A 21,187-nucleotide genomic window follows, 5' to 3' on the forward strand; every position below is an offset into this window, starting at 1 on the left:
ATGGAATCATTGCATGCATTATAGTATAGGAATCCATGTTAAAATTCTGTGTACAATATTGCATTATAGGATATCGTGTAGTAATATTATAGGGAATTGGTAGAAAAGCCTTGCAAGATAGTATTGTAATATGAATGTATATGAAGCGATAGTCACGATATCACATTATAGGGAGTTATGATATCATAAACGCGCCATAGGATACCGTACAAGACGATAGAGACGGGGGTCGCCCTCTCGAAAAAATGTTGGGGGGGGGGGGGCGTTGCCCCTCCAAAATCGAGCTGTAATCCTTTGTCAGAAAAATGTGCCCCCTAAAATGCAGGAAATAGCGTTTCAGATGGTCTAGATTTCAAAATGCATAAGGGGAGTATGCGCCGTATCCCCTAGTAAGGTCGCGACCTAGTGAGCAGACCCCCCAATGCAAAATTTTGTCTCTCCGCCCCTGCCGATAGAATCCACAGGTACCTAGCAAAAATGATAGCTGAGGCAGTGGCGGCGGCACCGGGGGGGGGGGGTCGCCCCGTCAAAAAAAGTTGGGACGTTGCCCTCCATAATGCAGGAAATTGCCTTTCAGAGAATCTAGATTACAACATTTTTAGGGGGAGCATGCCATCTGCCCCCAGCTTTCAGCGCGGGGATTTTCAGTAGATCTCGCTAACCCATGCACAATTTCATACCCCTGCCTCTGGCTGGAGAAGCCTATTCATAATGACAATTTTTAATGGTTTATTATTAAAATCATAAAGCTGTCATGGCATTATAAAATAGCATTATTTTGTGTGTTATTGACGACCGTGACGTATTTTGAGGAACTAATAGTTTTCATAAATCGCTATAGAGCATAGGAGAAATTACATTTTTGACACATTTTTAAACCCAGATTTTTGAAATAATTGAGATAAAAAAAGTACCCCATAATTCATTATGTACACCTTTTGTTCAGCCTATGTTACCAGCCTAGACGCCTTATAATACTGACAAATGACAACTATCCACTAAATTTTGCTCAAAAATTAGGCTGGTGCCCCCTAACTTTTAAGTCAATATCCTAATATTGCCCGGAAGTAAAATTTATTGCAAAATAAATACATTATGAGTATTTGCATGAGTTGTCTTCTAACTTGATAGCACGAAATCATACACATCAATATGTTCGTACATCCAGTATTTCTTGATCATTTTTTTAACATGAGTTCACAACAACATCTGGATCACGCTGGCGCATGGCTGCCTTCGTCAAGAGAAATGATTAAATTATAGGGTTGCACCGCGGCGTCAGGGTCCGGTCTATACTCCGACGCCGCAGTGCACGCTGACAGCGTTGTGTCGTCACAGGAAGCGCTGTCTTAGAATAAACCAATCTTTCAGGCAGAGTTCTATTCCACGAATATATCTCTTATGCTCGTCATTGATTGGTCGATGTGTCACAGTGGTACTACTTTCAAAGACGCGCACCAAAACATTGCCATGCAATGTGTACGCGTTGTTTGCATATACTGGTTCTTTCTGTAGCACAAACAGTGTGACAGTAGGACGATTTAGCCGTCAATAACCCCTAAGTGCAATCGTTTCTTTATATTTCTTTGTCTTGCAAACGACAGGACGGTCAGTTTGATAAACAGAGTAACACCTTAGTAACCGTTATTCCGCGATGAAATTATTTTCTTTTGTAAATTATAAATATTTCTCCCATGACAGTGCATTCACGGAAAAATCGTTATCAGCTATCGATAAAATATTTTAAAACTTGATTTCCAGTAGGAATAAATCACCACGAGAGCCCTCTAATAATAAAAAATACGCTAATGATAGGCGTAGTAAAAGTCTTGTGGTGTTTCACCATAAAATGGCGGTGTGTGGTGGCAGAGATACTTTCGGTGATCTAACCGCAAGGAACTCTGGGAAAGAGAATGAGCATAAACCTGTGACATATGACGTCTTACTAGCCGATTTTGCCTAAAAAAGCGCTCCGCCGCCTCTTTACACCAGTGTTTATACACGAAACTTGATATTGCTTTTTACAATTCAAGTTGCCTTTTAATCACGTATTTTAGTGAAATATTGTTTAGTGAGTGAAATATTAATGTCATACATAATTCAATCTTTGAAACAACAGGAACTAACACATAATAACGATAATCAAATTTGTGTTTGAAGTTCGAAAGCGTATTTTCCGGTTTCAACTAGTTCAAAAATAGAACTTCCTTGAGCGCAATAAAATCACGCGTAGAACGCCTTCCGAACCAGACATTAGCAGTGTAAACTTATTGCAAATTTGCGCAATTTTGGGGCCAGATTCATTTATCGTTATTTAGGAAACAGGTCCCAGAAACGATTTAATATATCAGTAAGGTACGACGTTTAGTTTGGGGTGGGGGTGACCGCAAACAGTTTCCATCGTACAAAAACGATTTTATTTTTTAATGAAGTCAACAAATCTTGGAGAATTTGTAGTTCGTTTCTCTTCTATCCAATCATGGACAAAAATAACAGAAAATGAAAAAAAAAACAAAAAAAAAAAAAACATCCAAGACGAGAAAATGGTTTGAGTGTAAATATGTGCGTCAAATGAGGTCAATTTCAGGGCATGGACCTAGACAATGACTGTGCAGAACCAAGAAAAGTAGATTGCGCGTGAGTATATTCCCCTTCATTATTTCCTATTGAACGGCTGAGGGTTTGAAAATGAGCAGAAAATGAATCCTATGTCCAAAATTGTTTGGTGCTATTCAACCACTAATGTTGTGTTAAATTTAAACATGTTATGTAAATGCAATTTGGATTTGTATTTAAAATAAGAAAGGTAAAGGTGACGTTTACTACATGAGAACATGTATACAACGTCTAATGACAATTTCATTTTACTACCTATCTTAGTAAATTAAATGTATTTCCTAAAAGAAAGGAACAAGTAAAGCTTGTTTTTCCTTGTTGTTGATGCATTTGTAACGTCTTTTTACATCCACCCGACAACCAACTGCTATGCCATACTACTGAATGAAGGCTGACGCCATGATCAATATTTATCAATTAAGTTTCAATTAAGTGGGGCGGGAGAAGTAAGGAATTTTTTTTTATCATATAATAAACTTTTGATGTTGTCCCTAAAATACATGCCAATCGACGATTGACTTCGAAACGTTCAAAGTTTCGAACAAACTCCCGGCACACCTTGTTGGGAAATGTGTGTGTAAATGCTATAAATTAGGCTTTATTGTCACAAATATTTATATTATTCGTTATTCTTTATCAACATCGTGTTATACTCCTGACTTCTATATTCAAATCATTACCATATTCTATTCGCGTAGTCACGTGATATTCCAATTGCAAACAGTTAATCTGCTCCCAACGTTCTGTACTCAACACAGCGAATCTTACTGTTACAACCTGTTTATCTTATTGGCATAAGAAGTCAATAAATATTTGTGTTTATTTGACATTATCGTCTTTGATTACTTAAACATCTTACCCAAGAACCCACTCCCTATTCGAATCCAAAAAGTCTAAAACCTGTTGCACCCGGAAATTGGAAAACCAGGATGAATCGTCGCACAAAGATTACAGGGTTACTTCCTTGCCGCCATGTTGAGTCCACGCGTGTGTTACTTCGAGTAAAAAACGAAAAGCGCCATCTGCGTTCCATTGTCGCATATGCAGATGATTCTACGAACACAAATGGAGTTTGACGAATATAAATGAAGGTTTTACAATTACAAATACAGGGCTAATCTGCACTGGCTCGGAAGGTTGTAAATGATTAGCTAGTTTGAATTTCTAATTTGCATAACATTACTGAGAACGAACGTGCATTCAACGCCACAAGTTTTTTGTTTTTTTAGCCAATCAGAATTCATCTTCCGAGCCAGTGCAGATCAGCAGCAAATACACACTTCTACCAAATAGCGCCCTCTATACTCACTTATCCATAATGATTTGACTAGCACGATGTAATTAGTAATTTAAAAGCGCTATGAATAATTAATTTTTTGCTGAGCAAAATTTACCATCAAATAAATGACAATAAGCGAAAACTAGAAATGTATTTGCTCATTTTCTCAATACATAAAACTAGAATTACCAGTTTTACGTGATATCTTGAACAACCTCAGAAAAGCAGTCTCCATATGAAAATATCTGCTTACAACTGGTTTTTAATCCCTGTCGAAAACGTGCACAGAATTCAACAAGCGGTTGCAATAGCCAGAACGCTGTACATATCTTCACTTTCAGGTTAGTTCTTCTGCCGATTTCTCGTAACCAACAACGTGATTTTTTATTTGGGATTTCGAGAAACTTAACATGAATCGTTATGGCATGTATAAAACAACACCGCGCCATGTTTCAACTTTTAAGTTGTCAGTTAACAATGTCTTTCATAGTAGCATTTCTATGGGATTGACGTACTAGATCGAATGGGTTCAATTATCAGTGTTCACTGATGGCATCATTTGACTGGCCCACTAGAGGCGAAATGACGCCAGGCAAAGCGGACATTTGTCGTCTGCTTCACAGCCCGTTTTGTACCCGATATTTAGGGCATTTCGCAGCACATACAAGGTTTTTTTATTGACAGAATTCATTCATAGATCTCAAATTTCATGTACAGGGTGTCAAAAGCCATATCTCTGCTCCCCTTTAATGGCTACGTTCTGTTGAAGATATCAGACTTCACTTTCGGAGTTATTACCGAAGATAATGTACGACATATTAAAAATCGGAAAAAGAAAAAAAACAAAAACAATAATTGGTTAATATATGATATTGATTAGCATTCATGTAGGTCTAATCAGTACTGTTGTATCGTCTACTTCGTCAACCGAACGTTACAGCCCATACCTGCTCAAAGATTAGTATTGCAAATGTCATTCTCCCTGGTCAATGAATCCAGAATCCATTGGGTACAAGTACGTTATTTTAGAATGATTTTCGTTTGATTTCACGTGATAGTTTATCATATAGCATTACAAACAGGAAGTCCTCGACATGGGTCAGAGTAGTACAGTACTAGTATACCCCAGACCATTCGTTTTGATGAATGGTTTGTGGGTAAGAATAGAAAATGGATTCCGATGAGATTGTGATTACACAGATTTTGACAACGGAATTTTACTATTTAAATGAAATTATCTCGTCTAGGAGTGAATTGTTAATAGGTGAAGTGATGTTAAAAAACATAAGTTGTTCATCGTCTTGTGTACACCGCGACAACAAAGGATTACATTTCAACACAGATCTACAGTCAAGAGAGTGGCGTCTGGTCGTAAACCCAGAGTAAAACAGGGCCCAAATTGTTAAGGAGTAAAACACAGAATTAGAAGAGCTGTCCATGAATTGAACAATCACACAAGAGCTCACAAACACCAATGAAATATTTGTTGTTATACTTAACAAAGGGGTTTGGCACTAAAAACAATGGAACGTTTATAGGCTTAAAGTTGGATTTAGATAGTGGTATAATCAAAATCCCCTTTGGAGGAGTTGTCGGGTGCCATAATTTTCAATAAGACAATAATCTTCTGTGTCAAAAATGTGTTTAACTGTGTCCATAATTTCATATACTGTCAGTCAGTTCAAACTGTTGCCAGGCAACAGTGTAATTAATAGTTTAGCTTCATGATTATAAAATTTCAGTCAACAGGCACATCAATATACCCGTGTATCCGCCGATAGAGGGCGCAATTTGTGTGAATTTGATGGACTATCAAGCCAATGTGTAAATTCCTATAGAAGGCCTCGCCCGAAAACAGAGATTCGCCAATTTGAAGTGATTCAGGAAACATAAAAAACACGTCGTTTTCCAATGTTATTAGGCAGTATTCGCCGGATAAGCAACCTTTTTTTATTAACCTGACATGTAGGCGTAGTAGCGCCCTCGCCGGCCGAACGGCATCAGACCTCACTATCACCTGACAGAATAGTGGATGTCTCGTCGGCAAGATCAAAACTGGGAATTCGCAAAGTTCATGCCTTAATACCACTTAAAAATTGAAAGTGGATTAGACAACGAAAGTGAAGTAAACAACGTGTGATTACTACACGCCACTGCATTGAGAGAGAATCACTGTGCTGTGAAACAGTCGACGAGCAGCAAAACTACGCCAGTGAAAACAACATTGGAACTGGCGATCAATCAGACATCATGTTTTGTTTGTGACGTACACTACACTGAACCAAGAATTCGACGTGCGGTTTTCTCAAGTACATCCGCTTTGTCGCCCGGCACAGTATTAGGTTTGAATTCTATTTTTAAAGTTAGGTTGGAAAATAAAGGAAACCCATAGTGGCAATTCCAGCAAAAATTGTTTCGACAATGTTCATAGCGTTTTAATAATGCGCAACAAGCCTTTTTTACAAGGCCAGTTCTCAGTGATCTGAGACCGCGTGGTGGTGCGTTGCAATGTATGGTTACTCGAACGAAGAGACTGTTAAATGTGAGGTTTCCAATAGAAGCACAAGGGAAGCTTGTTGTGTCTGAACATTAATAATAATAACTTTATTAGTAGTGGGTTTAGTAAGGTAAAAAAAAGATTACAAAGCCAAATAAAATAAGACAAACTAAAACACTAAAATTAAAATACACTGAAATTCAACAAAAGAAGAAAAAGAATTAAAAAATCACTGAAAAAATGATTAAACAGCAGCAAGGTGCTCCCATATCACAGTTATATATTTAACTTTAGAAAATTTTATTTTTTTAAATAAAAATAGTATAAACTATTTAATAAAAATAGTATAAACATATATTGTAGTTTGCATGGCCATATTCCCGCCATCAGTTGGGTTGCTTAGCAACAGACGGGATTCTGGGACAGGGGTGCCATCTTGGTTTTGAGTTCTGTTAGTTATTACATTAGTAAATGTTCCTCGTACTTTAAACCTGTCGCCGGCTAGTTTATTTGGCCAGACACCATATTTTGGCGGCGAGGATGGCTTAATTTCATCTTCCACCACTTACACCTTTCTTAGCTAGTCCAGCGATTCCATGGTTGAGATTGTATTCCGGATTTAAAACGTATATGACTGCCACCATTCTCGACAGAGATGAAGTTGCTGACGGAAGAAGTATTACTACATTGTCTAGGGATTGAGGGACAGTGAATCGTCTAGTCTCTTGGCGATTGACCTACGTATCAACAACGTCGGAAGCACGATAGTTTCAATACATGTAACAACGAACCCAAAAGATCGACGACTAGACGTCTATCTGAATTATTCCTGAGTGTCGAAGAAAATAACTGGTACAATTTGTTTTATGTCAAACATACCTTATGTGGTTACTTCGTTCTATTTCTAGAAATTTTGTGTTGGCAAATATGGCGGCGTCGGACTTACGACGACATTACAAAATCGCCAGGAAATGAAAATCATGTTGCCTGTTTATAGTCAGGGTAGAGTCCTGTATTTATTGGATTTATCCGGCTGAAATAAGTTGTGAAAATATGTTTGTGAATTCAACGTACATTTTATTTTAACCTGTGTTTATAAAATTAACCTGAAGTAAGTACTACAGAATAGGACATTACAAAAATGAAAAAAAAAATCGATACCAGAATTGAGACAGTATTTGTAGTTATTTTTTTTACTGGTTTTTCGTATTTAGAAACTTAAATACTTTTAAACATTTATATTATTTTTACAAGATACTAATCAATGGTGCAACACATGTCGTGTCGAATAGGATTGAACCTTGTTTCTCTGATGACAGAAAACTACAACAAAAATTGCCAGTGCTGTTCTACAAAATGAGAATATAAGTTCTTTGTTCATCAGTCAAGTTATTCAGAAAGCCTCGGATGAATGTCATGAATCTTTGTTCAGCGAAAAAATAAATCACTGTTGCAGAAAACGTGGAATAAATATTGGATGAGTGGTCAAAGAGAGCTCCAACATTTATAGAATTTTATTTTAAAATATGGTATGTTTTTTTATAAGTTATGAACAAGTATTAATAAGGAAGTACTGGAATTGATATATTCCATTGTTCAATTTTAAATGATAGTTTAATTATTCGCAGACTATTCCTACCTGACTCCGCCTGTTGGCATGCTCACGATATACCTAGCTTTTGGCATTTTACATGGTCAGTCATTAGAGCAATCAGCGGCGAAATAACCAACACTATTCCTCCGGTGCTTCCTCTACAAATTTCTGCAACTTTTGGTACCAGTGAATATATGAGTGACTCCCTAAAACCAATTGGTATAATTACAAATGCGTCTTCGCCACGGCATAGATATTCGATGCTGACTGCAATTTAAGTATAGCGCCGTTGACAACATCCCTGACCAAGTTATATGATTGTCATTTCTATTTTAAGCAGTGCTCGGAAACAGAGTCTTTCCTGAGAAGACGGCTCACTCGTAACCAAGGAGACAAAACAGTGTTTGCACTGTGTCAAAAATCAGACTGTTTTCAACAGGATAATAAATATTGGGCGACAATTTGCCAGTGAACTTAACTTATTATAAAATCAAGTGTTTGCAGACGACACCTAGTTGTCAACTTATTATAAATTGCTCGTGGCGAATGCTCCAGTTGTTTTGGGCATATCATTAGAAATCCAGATGCCGTTTGCTCTGATTTTATGGTTTATAAAAGAGATGGAGAGTCCGTACAGTCAGTGTTCTCCACAAATCAAAATTAAAGAGGGTGCTCCTTAAAAGCTGAGTGTGGACGTGGCAAAAAGTGGGCATGGATGGATGTAAAAAAAAAAACACATTATGTACTATATTTACAAGTTTAATATCAAATGCCTTCACAACATTATTTACATAATAAATAAAAACACTGGCTTCTACAATGGGTAGTACGAAGGTATATTCTTTCTATTCTTAGACATCCAGCTCAATTCTTCCATTTCTCACATGCTTCCATATACTTGCAGCTTTGTTAAAGTTGAAATCCTTTGGATCTGGATCCTGAACAGAAACCATCATCAATGCATTTAAGACTCTCTATTTCTCAACTCTGTCTTTATCCATTTCTAGGCACTGAAACGTATCTCAGTCTGAAAAATAAATACATACACTTACTAGATGATAATGTCTGACTTTGAAAACATCACTAATGCTGGTAAAAGAGACAATTCAAAAATGTGTTCAATATGTTTACCTGCAGTTGACATTGGAACAACCAGGTCTATTTCTGCTGGTTTTGGATAAATTTGGTGTTGTAACCTGCATTTCCCCCGACACCAAAAGCTTCAAGTTGAATTGAAAGGTTGTTGACTTCTTTCTGGACATGTATAGGGATAGCAACAAAGTTTTCCATTCCTTACAAGCAACCTCGTCATTAATAATATCACTGTAGTGGTAGTAAGTAACTGTTGAGTAAATAAAAATAACAACTTAGACCATCACAAATCAATGTAAAAGAATAAAACCTGAAATGCTTTGGGCGAGTGAATTCAGCAACTTGAATTGCTTACCTCAAGTAGTAAATCATCTAAGCACCATTTTTAATAGTTGATATATCAAATATGGAGAATGTTTCCATATACTTGGAAATCTCATGTTGTCACTTACAACAGCAATGAATTTGTCATGCACCTGGAAGAATTTGAATTCATGACAGGATAAAAACATCAATTCATTTTGAAATAAAATAGTTTCAGTGAAGGCCACTATAAAATTATACTTGCATTTCCTTTGTCTGAATCCATAAAGGTTGCACCTTTCTATTTCACACTGAGACTATTGTTATTCAAGTCACTGATGTAGTCAGCAGTGCCTCTGTAGTTCCTTGGAATCATCAATCTTGCATCAAGGACAACTAGTGTTGTGGTAATCATTTCGTCCACACCAGTCAATAGCTGATTTCTATTGCGACAATACAATAAAAATGACATTGCATTCCTATCATACTGTCATCTTCAGTAGTGTGTCGTAGCATTGTGATAACTTCTTACCTAAAACGTCCTTGAAAGGTTAGACAGATAAGTCAATACATCACACATCGTGCTGAATGAGGCTACAAACTGGGAATCATCTATGAATTTAGCAAGAATAGGCAGATGGATTATTTCGTTGTGAAGCTTCTCTGTGAAGACTGATGATTACACTGGGGTAAATCTTCAAAAGTGTGTCGCATGCAGCATCATGTGACATCCATCTTACAGCCTTTGCTTGTTTTGGTTTCAACACCAGGTTGGTCATACTTTTCTGTAGGCAGAAAAGGCATGATCAATATTTATTAACAATTGGTCAGGTTAATAACAATAATAAATACACCCCTGTGATATATTTACAATCTTTGCATAGCTGGTACAAACATGATCTATATCTCTTTCAGAGCACTCAGTCCAACAGGAAAATACGTATAAAACTTGTACAATGAATCTAGGATATCGTTAAACTTCTGTAAGGTTGTGATTTTGCTGCTCGTTCAACTGCCAAAGCCAACCGATGTGTAACACATTGGTTAGATATCATGAATTGAGATATTTGGGGAAACAGCAAATGAAGTTCCACCAACCAGACCAGGTTTCACCATCACTGCCAAGTCCAGCAAGCCTTCCTTCTAGAATTATTGAATGTTCTTCACTTAATGATTATATCGCAGTTGTCATTGTTTCGGCTCTTCCATCAGGCACCTATGTTGGTGGGAAAAAGTATTAGAATACAAAGCAAATTGTTTTCAGCTGTACAACACTGAGCATGCAAATAACATACTTCCTCAATTCCCACAAATGTTACTTTTGATCAACGAGGACTGAAATTAAATTTGAAGCATCAATACTTTTCAGAGTGTCTTCACCAATGCTTAGACCATCTCCTGCATAGTTCTCTCTGAAGTATATGTGTAGTGTTTTTCATCATTGTTCAATACATCTAAATAACTACATCCCAATGATTTTGCAAGGTCTAATAAATGCACATAATTGGTTGCACATAATGTTTTACCAAAAAATAAACACCTCAAGGCACCTGCATAATAAATATAGAATTTGAACAGAGAAAAAAATACAACAAACAATGTGCAGTACTACCACAGCAAATGTGTTTCTGAACTGCAGGTGATCTCTGAAACCCGTACAATGTAAACACATGACCACAAATGATACGATCAAATGAAGCAGAAATTCGTTCGTTCTGATTGTTGACAACTGCACAACATGACTGTTCATGCCCTCGTGTTGCTTGATTTTGTCCTCATGATACATGGTATTTGGCTGTCAACCATGAATTTCATCAATTTCTCGGACGTTGCTTGTGTTTAATGCACAAAGGAACAAATTATCTGTCACCTCCCTTCTCCGGCATTCATGGGACTCCAACACAGTAAATACTAAATCATCAACTCAGTAAAACCACACATGCATGTACCCAAACATGCACATGAAAAAAACGAGGTAAATACAATGATTAAAATTGCACAATGTCATAAAATCAGTAAAATCACCTCACAGCGCTAATCACAGAGTACGACTGACTAAACAACTTAACTAATCTACCAAAGAGAGTGTGTTGTTGCCCAAACATGCCAAAGAAAAAACGAGCAACCAAAACGCCAAAAAAAACGTCTGCCCTTCGTTGTTTCAGCTAACGACCACAAGCGGCGGTCAAAACAGCCTAGGCAACGCACAGGGAAAGTTTCGAAAATTCATCAAGCATGCTGCGGGGGGGGGGGGGGGGGGGTGGGGGGTGAGGCAATCTTGGCGTGCACGCACAAAAAAAGCTACATTTGACAGAAAAAGTGCTCTCGCTACCCACTAAAAGCTATAACGATATAAATCACAAAGTCTTGATGCAATAAAAGTTCATGTGATAACTACTCAACGTTCGATTGTAATCAAAGATGCTTTAGGCCATTTCCGAACAGTAATAGTTCACCTACCAGTTACGATAACCTGGCTGTCCAAAGATGCAATGCAACAACAGTGTTTCAGTCTGTCCACGTTCTGATCCGATCTTTTTCCTTTTTCTTGTGCAACTTCATGCCAACGTTTCCAATAATGTCAACCGCTCGGTGCCAGGAGAGAGCCCTTTCACACTCAGCCCTGTACACCCCCAAAACGACTACCTCATCCCGTGATACACAGTAAATTACAACACAAGTAATGCTTATTAAATGTTACAAAAACTACTCTCCGAATAAACTTCTAAATAATTACATATCAAAAAAAAAAGAGTATAGCACACAGTAGTACAGGTGCGACAATAGCCACACTACATTACACTCACAACAAAGGTTCTCGCAAAAGTCAAAACAAATAATTTACACCACCAATTACGTGTATGCGTCAATGCGCACAGACTAATGAAATACAAGCTGGTGTAACCATGGGTTACCCTTCAAACCTCAGGTGTCCCTTACCGAGTAAGCCCCTAACACAAAGTGTAGGCACCGCCCAACGAACTTCGGACTGCAACCATCAGACTTTGGGTAACATTCTTCAGAGCCCAACCCCAACACATACATACACAGACACACCCAGAGTGCAAGCACATGAAATGTATATAAAAAACGCTGCTCTAATGCCAGAGACTGCTCCGACCACTTCAATGTGACGACGTTGCTTCTGCACGCACAACAGTCCTCCCTATGCACAAGGCATTGGTGCTGAAGTCAATAACGCAGTTGAATTCGCACAGTAGTGACGTGCGAATCACACCATCAATGGGTATGTCCGCCACAATAGCCAACATGGAAAGTGCGTCCACCAAGTGTCACTGAAAAGTAACCAGAGCCATTAACTTTTATCTAAGTAGAATTAGCTGCCCGGACACCACAACCAGATTGGATGGATTTCAGCAGTGGCCTAAAATATGGCACCATATCATTCCACATAGTAGTCGAGATGACAACATCCACCAAAAAGAGTCCCAGAGAACCAGTAATTGTCACAGGGACGAACATACACCTACGCTTAGCCTACCACAGTGAATCTTGCATTGGCCCACCAACTTTCTCAGTCATCTGACTATCAGGAACTGTGTAGAAGGCTTCTCCACTTTGTCACAGCTCCTTCCGTGGTCAAGCTAACCACAAAACCAGCATGGCGTGACTTCCCTCCTCTCATACTCGAGAGCCTGTCTCAAAGAGGCTCTGACAAAGACACAGCTTTTCGCTGGGACACAATGCCAGGGTCCTCTTCAGGTCTGCTGTCTCCAGTCTCTGGTCCCGAAGGATGTCGTCCATGATGTCAATACGAGTCATCAGCGCTTTGATCATATTCTTGGGGTCGATTGGCAGCAGTCTCAGCCTGCGACATCATGGTTAGGCTGAACCTTGTGTTATCCATTTTGATAACCTGTTTGAAATGTAACTTGTTGATCTTCTTCCCTAATTCATTTACCATAGCCTTGGTAGCACACTGGTCGGGTGCACAAGCGAGGGCTGCACCTTACCAAGAGCCTTACCATCCCCAGACATAGTCTGTAGAGGCCCACATCACCCATCCTGGCAGGCTTCCGTCTGTTCATAATGCATCCAACTATGAAAAGCAGGAAGCACCCTATTTATGACAAGCAGAAAAGCAACACAATATCCCAGCCCATGCGCCACATAAATATTCGAGCGGGAACACAAAGTAAACAAAAACCAACACAATGTTCTGACTGTCAGCTAGCAGAGCGTCTATGGGGTCCGACAGCTGAACATTTAATCACCAACCTTTTTCTTTGTATTCGAGCCACTTAAATTTTATTGCCCACAGTGCATACCATTCGCAACGATGTCCGGTGTGCTCTGATAACTTTTTCTCCGTAGCTGTAACATGTGCGCTACTCGGTGTCGATGGTGGTCGTTTCTGTCAGCATTTTGGTGTTCTGGCTTTACAATACTTGGGATTCGAATTCATTGTAGATAATACAAGACAAGAGGTGCAAAGTTGTTGATCAATGCGATGATTTGCTCACAGCTTGCCGTCTGGTTGTTGATTAGCATACTTAAGTGACACACAATATCAGCGGAAATCCAGCATGTGATTGTAGAGAGGTGCGGAAAATTAAAGAGGGGTGCCCAATCCAAAGACCTTTAGTCTTGTTTTTTGTTTATAAAATTCTCCTGGGTGTGGTGGATTAGCCCTCTGTCATCTTCGATAGCAGATAAGGCTTTTTTCATCCCGCCTTTGTTTTCTGAAGGGACAATTCCGTGAAAATAAAATCCAACGAATTTACTTTTTTTTATATTCACATTAAACTCATCAAAAATCAGTGAAAACAAAATTCCATACAAAATGATATGGGTCTATAATACTGTCTTGTACAATGTTGTAAACAGTTAACTACTGGTTTTGTACAGTTTATTGTTGCTGTACATATACTTATTGAAAACAATAAGATATAGTATTTTTGGCAATATGAATACTACCAAATTGGTTGTCGGTGGTGAGACCTATCATTTGGGTCTTCAGTCAACACTTGAGCGCTTTTGCACCATGAGTCGTTTCATGCACATCATACCAGATTTAATCATGACACTCCGTTTACAACACTAATTTACCTCGTTATAATGTAAATGTGCATAACCTGTTTTTATTTGCATTGAGAGGATGCTTGAATGCACGGTAGTGGCTTTCAGCATCCTCTCACAAGTTATTTACAATGTGCATCAAGATTTAGTTATGGAAAGTCCAATCATTTCCAAAGGATTATCTATTTCAACAATGTTCTTCCCATTGAACATTCCTCTACTCAACACCTTACTCAAATCATTCATTCATTCATTACAATTATATAATCCTTATCACATGTTTTTTATTTTCTTCCTGGCGAGATAATTCAACCATCACCTGTACCTCTTATTGGTTAAACTTTTTACTTTATTCTAAACTTGTTGTTTATTATTTCCTTGTTCATTACAGACAATTATTTTATTCACACTATTTTTACATGGTTGTCTTCCAACTAGTCATGCTGAATGATGTCTAATAGCAACTGGCCAAATTACAATCGAGTGGTGGGTGGGTCATAGTCAAGTACAAATAAACCATTTACTGCCAAATAACAAATATAATCATTCTTTCCGATCAAGTACTTTAACCTCTCCCTCTTGATTCAAATGACATCACCTACTTCCTAACACACAACACCATATTCACATAACTGCTCATGCATGTATACATTGTCATTGAAAAATCAATTCCATACATTTACCAATGGCTCAAGCAAATCATTTGTCCATATTAACTATAGCTTCTTTTGTAATCCATCTAATACTTTTGTCTGGTGTTTCAATTACATAACGTCAGTCCAAAAATGTCAGCTTCTATTATTTGAACACTTGGGGAAAACACAATTCCATTATCAAGGTTACGTTTATATTGCGCTGGTCCCGCTAACTCTGGATAGACTATAATATTTTGCTGATTATGGTGTATATTTCCATTAGTGTCTCCAAGAGCAGATATAATTTACTTTTTGCCATAGCGATGTTCACGACCAAAAAAGAATGCACTTTTCATACTCATCAAGCTTGCGAACTCGAGCTCGTATTTTGGAACCTTCAAGACTAGAAGTTGATTTGATCTTTAATATAAGTATACTGCTCAAGGGTGGATTGGGACTTCCACCCTGATTTAGCTTGGACGTCAGATGTTGCAGCTCATTAAGTTCTTGCATGGGATGTTTGGCGAGCATAAGAAATAAGACAAGATTTAGAACAGTCTTTAACCATATCCCACCATTCACTAATGTTATCAAAGGCCGGCTTTAAAGTCTTCCATCTTTCATAGTTGTCTTCAATGGATCTTATTAGCTCTGGGTCCTGGAGCAGAGAGACATTACATTCAGGAAGATACATAAAACCTGTCAATCTTAAATAAAACAGAATTGTTCTTGTTGCGCCAGGTGAATTGTGATGCAGTTCGATGGTGATTTCTCCAAACATCCACACGACTAAGTTCAGAGCAAAGATTCCCCAACTCCAAGCCCCCGTAGGAATGGGAGCATGTTAGGGAACCCCTTTACTACTTCTAATACAATTAAAGTCTCCACCAAGAATCATGGGGTAGTTACTTCCAAGAAATTGATGAAGTGAGTCAAAGATTTTTTTCTCTGAAAAAACATCATTAACTTTGAAAATGTTTGTGTTCAGTTTCAAAACACTTGACACTACTCGGCCTCTATTATCAGAAACAATGTTGTCAAATGAAACATAAAATTTTGGTGAAAAGAGAATTTCCACCCTCTTGCTCTTGTTTGAGCCAAGACTCAATATCGCGCTACCACCGCATTCTCTCTCCCAAGACTTTGCTTCTTCAATTTAACTAACATGGCTCTCTTGAATGAGCACAATAACTACTGTCGGGATCACGAGTTTGATAAAGAAAAGCGATCTTTCCACTAAATCTTTCATACTATTTACATTGATAGAAATGACAGAAATAGCAAACATATTTTTGGTGATCTTTATTAGGAAAAATAGTCTTCAAAGCATTGAGACTCAGTGCTGGTATAGCTTCCGCTATGGTACCATGGGTGGTCGGATATCTTATTTGGTGTTCTTGATCTCTTGTGGTCATCAACGGTAGTGTCAAGGTCTTCAACTTGGCGTTTGCCACTAAATTGAGAAAGAGAGAAGTTGGTCTCAGGAAGGGGATCGGATACGTCTTCGTCATTTACAATAGTTTCACCTGGTGGTGTCAACAGTATTGATTGAAGGGTCTTCTCATCTGGTGATTTTTGAGGCTCGCAGCCAATGGTAGAATAAATGTTGTGTTGCAGCCCACTTATTCTGTGAACTTGCCTTGTTGGCACAAGAAACTTTGCACTGACGAATGTTGTGTCAACTTTTGTGGCATACAGTACATTTTATATCAGTAGAGTGGCAAACACCAAGACAGCGGGAACAAACAACTTTTTTACATTCTTTGGCAAAGTGATCACCCCTGTGGCACTGGGCACAGATTTTAGGCTGACCACTGTAGGATATCCAAACATTTCTGTTACAGATGCGCAGATGGGGAGTAATTTTCTCCAATTTAACTTTATATTGACGAATAGACGCACTTTCATGCAGCGGGAACCTTTCCAAATCTAGATAGAGCATGGTGCAAGCAGGAGTCATCAAAATCATTGCCCCCGTATGAGGCGGTGACATTGAAAATGAACAATCTGCTGAGGCAGCAATTTTCTCTTAAAAATCCAATCTGAAGATTAAGGATCGTAAGGTAACATCATACTTTGATGGACCCAACTTTTCTACAGCCTCCAAGTGGATCTTTACATCTATGTCAAAGGATTTACAAAAATCAAACACCTGTTTATGTGTTACAGATTTAGACTCAGAATTTAAAACCAAACACAGGACCCTATCTTTTCTGCCAATAGGCCGAATTCCAGCCATAGAAACAGGGCAAGGAAAAAACCCAGAACAAATAGGAAATATCGAATAAGATAAGAGAGCGACTTACTTACAGGATCCAGTGACTTGAACACGTGAATTTTATAACAAATGAACAATACATTTTGTTCATATGACTGGATGATAAAAGCAATGGGGATAAAAAAACATGTGCATACTCACGCTTGCACTTTTTAGCAGTGTATTTATCCCCAAACTTCAACGACAATTCAGAAAGTATTTTCTCTCTTGCTTCAACATTTTGCTTTGTGTTCCATCTTGAACAGAATGCTGTTACTGCAAGAATACACCAAAATATTCTCCAGAACCAGCAATGACAGCTGCCCCACACATTAAAAAGACAATCCCTAATAATGACAACTTTTATTCCACCACGCTAGATTGTGTTGTGTGGTATTGTTTTGACTTTTGGGCCTTTGTAGAGAACTAAAAATTACTAAAAATTGTACATTTACTAGGTATTTTACTGATGATTTATTTTTAACTTTTACAATGCAATGCCTGAATACGCAATAACTTAATCATGTAATGACCTAAAAATAGAGAACTAAAAAATCTCTATTGGAAATATATTTATATCTGGCACTTACCCATCAGGCACTCTAAACTGCATTTCTTCACCAGACTTGACGAGAAGACTTCTTATTGTATTGCCTAATGCAATAAAAAAAAATAATGAGAAATTTATTCATAACAATATTTAAATTAAAACAAATTTACAGACTTGGAAACTCAGAAAGCAGATCCTCTGCAAAACTATAACTGAAATATCAACTTGTCAAAAATAAATTCCATACAAAACACCTGAAAAGTCTTTTACCGTAATGGAGAGGATTTCTGTCGATAAAATGCCCTTTCCCATGAAATTGTCAATCGCATCAATGACCTTACTAACAGCTTCTTCACTGTGAAGTATTTCTGACGTTCTAACATCCTTGTGTGATGTGCTCTCAGGGCTATCCATCTCAGCTATTTCCATTGTGACCTGAACATACGCTGCTCTAGTATGCCTTGTCATACACCATCTATAATAAGCTGAATAATTCTGACTGAAACCTACAATTCCTCCATGTGATTTAGCATGCCGGTTAATGGTCTGTTCTATAGTAATGTCTACTGCATTCCTGGAGGATGGAACATCTGACTATTCACGCTAAATCCATTCTGCCTTAGAAGTTCTTCAGCACCAGGATGTGACTTGTTCATATTAAGGAGTATAATCAAATAAACTGTAGCATATCGGGCATAATTTACATGATTGTAGCTAAAATACATTGGAATGAGCTCCTGAAGACAATTACAATGAAGATCAAAGTTGTTCTCCTTTGTTGCTCTGATAAATCGTAGGATGAGCCATACGTTATCCATGTAAGTGATCCAATATTGAGCTGTTTATCCAAGCTCTCTGCGAATTTTATCTATGAACGTTTCATATTGTGAAATCATCGTCAAACAGGTGTCACTGGCCATAACTTCTGACAGTGATTCATGGTTTGGAGCTTGAGCTAGAGTAATCAAATTGTCTATAGCTTCCTTGTTTAGTATTCTACCCTCAGTTTCTTCATATCCTCTTAGAAGCAAACGTGCAAATGTTTCAAGCATTATTTTATGAACACGCATGGATCTGTTATAATGCTTGCCTGACATCACCTTTGCAATTGACCCACTTGCACAAATGTCTGCTTCAACCAGAATGTCTTGAAAGCCACTGCACTGCAGGTGTTGACCAAGAGCACCATGATATGAACATATTGTGTGGAATACGCCTAATCTTACTAGAACATCACTGAAAAGCATCATTGTTGCTTCCTGTGAGAGTTAACCATCCTGCCCATCCAGGCACTGTTTGTGAAGAGTCCTTTAACAAAGTCCTACAGATCACCCACAGACTGTCAGAAACTTTGGCATAATTTACTGCCTCTGGGTGTGTTGCACTAGTTCTACCAATTTTCAGGTTTGGTTCTGTTTTTTCCTTTAGCATAGCATGGTTCTATTTCAGTAGAAATGTATGCTACAGATCGTTTCTTTGTTTTTGCCAAAGAAACCTGGTCATGTAGAGAACTAACACTTGTGTCAGAGGAAACCTCTTGCATGATGATACCATGTGTTGAATGCGTTGTACCTGAACCGGTTGGTGTTTCTTCAATGAGGTCAAAATTGTCCCAGCACAAATGTGTCACAATATTCTTGTGACGTATCACACTTGGCGGAAGAAGGCTTTTTCTTTCCACTATAGCATTACACATTGCTGTTTCAAGTTCAAGTATACTTGAGTATGAAGCACAATGACCAAATCTATTCAAAAGACTAATTAACTCGGCACTACCTGTGAGATGACTAAGTGTCATACCAAGAAGAAGATGTTTTGGCATCACCCATTGAGACCTGGTAACAGCTTTACAAAGATCATGTGAAAGGGAATTGACCAATCTCTCCTTTTTGCCTGGACCTTTTTTACCTGTTATCAACCATGAGAGAAATTCATATAAAAGAGGTGGGGGTTGAATGCTACCACTAAGTAGGAAACTTTGAGATGGTGGCCATAGCATCACAGGAGATTCTTTTTGAGCACCAATAATAATCCTACGTAACACTGTTGCAGCTTCTTCTAATCTCTTTCCATTGGATGCTGCAGTTTCAAATGCGACCTCAACAGCCAAACCTTGAGGAACATCTGAACAATAAACAAGGTCACTTCTATAGTTCGGCTGCCAAAATTTCAATTTACTACCAAACTTCCTCATGAGTTTTGCTTTCAACTTACCAGTTTTGTATTGTGGGTTGTAGAATTCTGGACATGAACTCCAAGTACTTCTCCTTTAGCATGGTTATTCGTTCCACATTGGAACCTTTGATAATACTATCCTCAACATACTGGTACAGGTATTCAAATGCCTTGTCATGAGCTTTTTGTTCCTCTATGGCCTTTCTATCCTTATTGTTCCTTTCATGTCGATCCCCTGTACGAGTATAATCTCTACGACAAGAGGGATGATAGTGTGCTTCTTTGGCAATTAGGCCACTTTGACCAACACAAGTTCGTCTTGCTTTTTCATTGCAGCATCTTTAATGGACATCTCTGCACCAGCTTTTCCTCTTTGCCTTGTCTTTTTATACGATTTTTGTGGCAGAACAGGCATTCATTTACAGGAAACAATACACATGGAGACTGTGTTGTTCTTCGCCTCTTTGAAGTACTTGGCTCACCTTCATCCTCATCAGGAAGAGATCGTCGTTTCAATATCTTTGATACATTTATAAAATTGCTGTAGCACCACGTATGTGTTCCATGTAAGTTCTTGTTGAAATTGGTTGGTACATTCGCGCAAATGTCATGCAATTTTTCATTTGTTGTGCCTCTTTTCTGGCGAACTTCAATAGATTTTTTGATCTTCTGAAAACTTTTTTCAGTCAATGATCTAATTTTCTTCTCTGATTTGTTTCTGGAATAATGGATTATGCATTGCAGAGCCTTGTTCTTTGTTTGTTTAGCTCTCAATCTGGAGGATTTCAAGTTGACAGGTTTTTCATCAGTGTTGTGTACATTAGACATGTTGAACTGTTACTGACTCGCAAACTGGGAAGTAATGAAAGTGAATTGAACTTTACAATGACATTCAATTTTGTTTACTTACAATGAATGTTAAGAAAACACTTATATACTTATAAACAAAACAAAAGTATTGAATTCCATGCATAAGGGAAGTAAATATCACTTTTATATAACTGAAACAAATTACTAAGTACATGAAATAATCATATCACTGAAAGAAAAATTAAATACACTACACATGAACAAACGAACGAATTAATTAACTATTTGTGTCTTACATTTATGCACAATATATGTACCTGACCGCGAATATTAGCTGGT

This window comes from Saccoglossus kowalevskii, chromosome 22 (assembly GCF_978046115.1).
Source record: "Saccoglossus kowalevskii chromosome 22, keSacKowa6.1, whole genome shotgun sequence".
NCBI lineage: Eukaryota > Metazoa > Hemichordata > Enteropneusta > Harrimaniidae > Saccoglossus > Saccoglossus kowalevskii.